This window comes from Gorilla gorilla, chromosome 3 (assembly GCF_029281585.2).
Source record: "Gorilla gorilla gorilla isolate KB3781 chromosome 3, NHGRI_mGorGor1-v2.1_pri, whole genome shotgun sequence".
NCBI lineage: Eukaryota > Metazoa > Chordata > Mammalia > Primates > Hominidae > Gorilla > Gorilla gorilla.
Genome location: NC_073227.2, coordinates 161,917,907 through 161,923,906, shown reverse-complemented (window position 1 = coordinate 161,923,906; position 6,000 = coordinate 161,917,907).

Here is a 6,000-nt window from a genome sequence, read left to right as displayed (position 1 = left end):
CTCTGAGCATCAGCACAGGGTCTAACACAGAGATGGCAACCATATAAACATAAATGAATACCCTACTTTATTTTTTCAAGACAGGGTCTCACTGTATCATCCAGGCTGGAGTACAGTGGCGTGATTGGTCATGGCTCACCACAGCCTCAAACTCCTGTGCTCAAGTGATCCTCCTGCTTCAGCCTCCCAAGCAGTTGGGACTACAGGCACTTGTGCCACCATGCCCAGCTAAATCTTTCTTTGTCTTCTTTTTGTAGAGACAGGGTCTCCCTATGTTGCCTAAGGCTGGTCTTGAACTCCTGACCTCAAGCAATCCTCCTGCTTCCACCTCCCAAAACTGATATTACAGACTTGAGTCAACACACCCAGGCTAAATTGACTTTCCTTAAATATTTTTGGATATTAGAATTTTTAGACTCTGTTCCCTCCTACTCTTCTTGTCCTGACCCCTCCTTGAAATCTCTTCTCTTCTATGTGGCCAACATATATGTCCTTTGGAATCTTCCAATAATCCTGGGAGATGTAATCACTCCACTTTGAAGAGAAGATTGTGGCTCAGCACAGTTAAAATTACCCATGTGGCAGGCCTGAGATTCTAATCCTGGATTGCCTGGCGCCAAATGTCCTGGTGCCAAATGTCCAACTCCACCACTACAGCACTGTACCTCCCCTTCCAAACAAACATGGAAGACTGGGAAGAGGAAATATCTTTAGGACAGGATATATGAAACTAAATGTCACAGTATGTTACTTCAAGGAAAATTGATTAAAAAAATAATAATGCCAGCCTTTACACATAAAGTCATGTGAATTCTCTATTATATTTTGAGGATTTCTTTCCCTATTTGCAGTTATGTGGAATATATTTTGAAGAGTGTTCCCTCTTTTCAGGGATGGGGACAGTTATCTAGGAGCCTATTGTGAATAAAGGACATATGCTGAAGAATTAAACAGGCATCAAAAAATGCCTGTTTGATTGCATTAAAAATGCAATCCACCAATCAATTAATGTAAAATGAAAAATATAATACAGATCAAACCCTGTATGGTGAATCTTCTCCACATAAAATTTTAATTAAACCATTAAAATATGTATGTGTAGGAGGAATTGCATTTTTAAATGTTATGATTCATTTTTTAGAAGTCTAAGGTAGAATTCCCTTTGAACATGCTGTGCACATTAATGGCAAGAAGCAAAAGCAGTGTCAAGGTTGAGTTTCTTAAAGAAAGTTCAATTTGCTGACACTCAGAGAAATGGGCACTGCCATTCTCCGCTGTGGCTGCTGTTGTTTCTCAGAAACGTATGCTGTATGTATTTAAGTCAAATCTGCCTCTACCTCTTATGAAATAAGATCTCTGTACACCAAAGAGCCCTCTGGAAACCTACTAATTCCATCTTATCTGGGCTGCCTGGCTGGTGGAGAAAGTCCCCCAAAGGCCAGGACTCACCACTAAGCTGTATTCTGGGTATATTTTAAAAACTATTTTAGGGAGCTCACTTTACTTTGTTGCATGGTAAGGCAAACCTTTGGAAAAGCAATTTGGCGATTGTGTATGTGTCGATAACTTAAAAATTATTCATTTGCTTTCATTCAGTAATCTTCCCCCCAAGACTCAATGCTGAAGCAAACTACATGAAATTGCCATTTTGGATGTCTCTCTAGGCACCTTGAATAGAACCTGTCCAAACTCTCGATTCTTTCCCCAATCAACTTCTCTTGCAATCATCTTCATCTCAGAAAATGACTATTCCTCCATTCTGCCAGTTACTTAGGCTACAAACTGTAGTGTCTTTCTTGGCTCCTCTTCTTCTTCCATACTACATGTCAAATGCATCAGAGAATACTGTTTATCCCACCTTCAAAACATATTGAGGATCGAATCACTTCTCACCATGCTCATTGCCACCTTCCTGACACAGGTCATTATCCTCTGTTTCCTGAATTACTGTTGAGTTCCTAATTGCTCTACTTGCTCCCATACTTGCTCGGATACAGTCAGACTAAATCTTTTAAAACACAACAGACCACATATACTTCCTCACTCAAAAATCTCCAAAGTTTTCTCCTCTCACTCAGAATAAAATGCAAAATGTTCACACCTTTGACTGCAAGGCCACATATGATTTGCTCCCCATCTTTCTGATCTTATTTTCTTCACTCAGTTTCTACTTTCATCTCCATCCTTAATGGTCTTAATGGTTTCTTTGCTGTTTTTCTGCATATCAAATACAATCTTGCCTCAGATTGTACTTGTAGTCATACACTTGTACTCATGTACTTGCCTCAGATTGTACTTATACTCAGATTGTACTTGTACTTTTCCTGGTAAAACCAGTCCCCCAAATAGCCACATAGAATCCTTATTTCTTTCAATATTCTGTTCAAAAGTCACCTCACAAAGCAGCTGACCCTGACAGAAAATACCTTATGTGACATAGGTTACCCTTCCATACTCTGTTGCCTTTTTCTTCATAGCAGATGTCATTATCTGACATAATCTAAAGCTTTTTAGAAATTTCTGGTTTTTTCCAACTCCAGAATATAAACTGCATGAGAGCAAGAACCTTATCTGTTTTGTTTCAGTTGGATGCCCAGTGCCTGTAACACCAATGCGTTAACAGGTGCTCGATAATTATTGTTGGATGAAGAAATGAAATACAGAGATGTTTTTATCTACAACAGTATTATATATTTCGGGGGTGGTACAGCAAGCGCTCATTGCTCTCCCCAAATACCACTTGTCAGTTGTTCAAGAAGTGCCACTGGAAAAAAGAGTAGCAGGGTTGCCGGAAAATCATTAGCACAAAGCTGGAAACATATTAATGTCCCCTCAAAAAGTGAACTTTTGACTTATTAAAAATATCATGAATTGGGCTCAAATTCTCTGAAAGTGTAGCTAGTGGAAACCAATATGTCATAGATAATCATTTTTTTTTCTGAACCATTTAAGAGTAAGTTGCAGAAAGAATGTCTCATCACTGCTAAATTCTTCAATGTACATAGCCCCCCAACCACAGACATTCTTCTACAAAACTACAATATAAATATCCAAGTCAGGAATTCACCATTGATAAAATATACCATCCAATCTACCAATTTCACTGAATTTTTGCCAAGTGTTTATTTTTCCTTTCTGGTCTAGGAGCCAATCTGGGATATTTATTGTACGTAATTGTCACATCTCTTAAATCTCTTCAATTTGGATCAGTTCTTCTGTTTTTCTCTGTCTCTCATAAGTTTAAGAGTTTTAAAGAATATAAACTTTTCATTTTGAAGGTTGCCTCTCACCCTGGGTTTATCCATTGTTTCCTTATGTCTAGACCATGCCGTGTATTGTTCTTTTCAGGAACATGACAGAAATGACACTGTAATCCCAGTGCATTTCATCAGGAGGTACATGATAGGACTCATTCTACAAATGGTGATGTTCACCATGATCACCTGCTCAACTTGGTGTCTTCCAGGTTCCTCTTCAATAAATTCACCATTTATTGAATTAATAAGTATTTTTCAGAAGATACTTCAAGACTAGGCTAATATCCTGCTTCACATCAAACACCTACTCATCAGCCTTAGTATCCATTGATGACTCCTGCCTAAATCAAACAACACACTTGTCAAATGGTGACTTTCTATATCCATTAATCCTTATCAGTAGGTATTTCTACCATAAGGAAGAGCTGTTCCTCCCTATTTATTTACTCCATCATTTATCTGTATTAACATTAGCACTGATTCATGCCTTATTAGATAGGTTGTAATCAGTTACTAGGATCATTTATTTTATGTTCAGACTGTCCCAGATTTGGCCAGTGGGAGCCCTTTCCAGCTGGCTCTTCTGTCTTTTTGACATACTCCCATCATGCTTGGAGCATTTCCTTTCAAGAGGTTATGGGCTCACTCTATACTTTCCCAGTGTCAGCCCTATAATCAGCCAGCTTGCTTTTCGTGGAGGATGCTATTTAGAAACCAAGATCTTCTGGCCACTTGATGTGCCTTTTGCTTTTGGCCTCTGAATGGAGAGAGCGATGGTATATATGTGTGCACACACATAAATATATATACATATAGTTTTTGAAAAATTATTTCATACCCATTGTTAATCCACCCTAAAGCCTCAAGGTTATTTACAGCTCACTTTCTTTCCGTATTTGTAAATTCCTTCTCCAACAGTAAGAAACCTGGCTCCTATTTTACTCAGTGTTTTACTTATTAGCCCAATGGCCCTGTAATTAAGCAATCTTCCAGCCATGCTATTTCCTTGACCCTGTCATCTCTTTAGCACCTAACTTTTCCAAAGGAAAGAAGGGGTAAGGGATAGTCACACATTCTTAATAACATAGCTTCTCCAAGTCTTCCAGCTGGAGAAAAAAATGCTAAGCGATAAAGAAGACTGGGGAAACACTGTGGGTTGCTAAAGGCAACTGCTCAGAACCTAGCCGGGGGTTTCTAGCAGTGGACTCCTCCCTCAGATCTCTGGTGGGTCAGGAACCAGCAGCCAGGTGTCTCCACTTTTGCCTCCTTGGCAGTAAGCGCTATAAAAAGCACTGTCCCAATTGCCTAGAAGCCTATTTTCTAAAATGAATAAGCTAGGAACACATACAAATTCAGCACATCAAATGCCATAGAGACAAATTCTTCTAAGTAGTTCTTCTTGTGCCTGCTTCTAATTTGGGTACAGCTGAGGCTCTTTGCCCTCCCTTAACAGCCATCAGCTGTTTGTACTGCTGCCGGAAAAAGAGAAGTTGTACTGGTGGACGTTCATTAACGAAGAGCTGTAAACATGTTAAAGTCCTGGGGAAAAGGCAGACTTTCATTTTTAAAATTTAAATCATGAATGGGTCCTGGGTTCTCTGAAAGAGCATCAGGTGGGAAACACAATGTAAATGATAGAGAACCATCAAACAAATATTTTTAGAGACTATATGGCAGGCATCTCAAGCCAAGGGAAAGGATATCCACCACCAAAACGTCTAATTGGTAAGTAACTGTGCTGTACCACAGTTTTAAAAACACTACCCTAGGGGGACTGTACTGTCTGCTGACTACTGTAATCTCTATGCACAGTTGGAGAGCGCACTATAAACAATAACCCAAACAAACCTCCCTTGCCTGTTGGTGCTGCGAGTCCCCTGTTCCCAGTCATGACAATCAGAATAAACACAGTCCAGAAATGTCTCACCCGGTTTCTCTTCTTATAGAGTGATAAAACACCTAATCTATAAGAAAACGAATGTTACATGTTTGCTTCCAGGTGGGCAGTAGGAAGCCCATTCTTATACCCATCTTAACAGAGTGGTTGTTAGACCAGCAGCATCAGCACCACCTGGGAACTTGTTAGAAATGCATATTTTTGGGGCCCTACCCCAGATCTACTGAACCAGAAACTTTGTGGCAGGACCCATCGGTCTGAGTTTTAAAACTAAAAATTTGATAGCCACTGCCCTAGGTATTCCAGAGGTAGCTTTGGAAGGACCTCAATACCAAACCACCCTACACTTTGGCCTTAGGACAGGTAATCAGGGAGCTCACGGCAGTACTTCCAGCAAACGGGAGGGTCGTTTACGAGAGGCACATACATTTGCTAAATGTAACGCTCAGGAAGTTATTCCCGTACTCAAAGGTCGAGGGGTCGCTTCCCCTTTACCCCCACCTAGATTAAGTCGCCGATTGAGGTTGAATTTGAGACCCGACAGGGGTCGCTGCTGCCCATAAAGAGAGACCAAGGGAACATGGCAAGAGAATCCCAGGGGCTTTGACATCACACTAAGCTCCTCCTTGCACGCACACATTATACACACACACACACACACACACAACATACAGACACACGCACACGGGCCGCTTACTCCGCTCTGCCTGCTCGCTCCCACTGTCCCCAAGCCCGCCCCGCCCGCGGCAAGTGCGTGCCCAGGCGCAGCCACCGGCGAGATCAGGAGCGCAGCGCCCGCAGCCTGAGGGAACCGGCGCAGGGCAGCAGCGGCTGCAGCCGGATTCG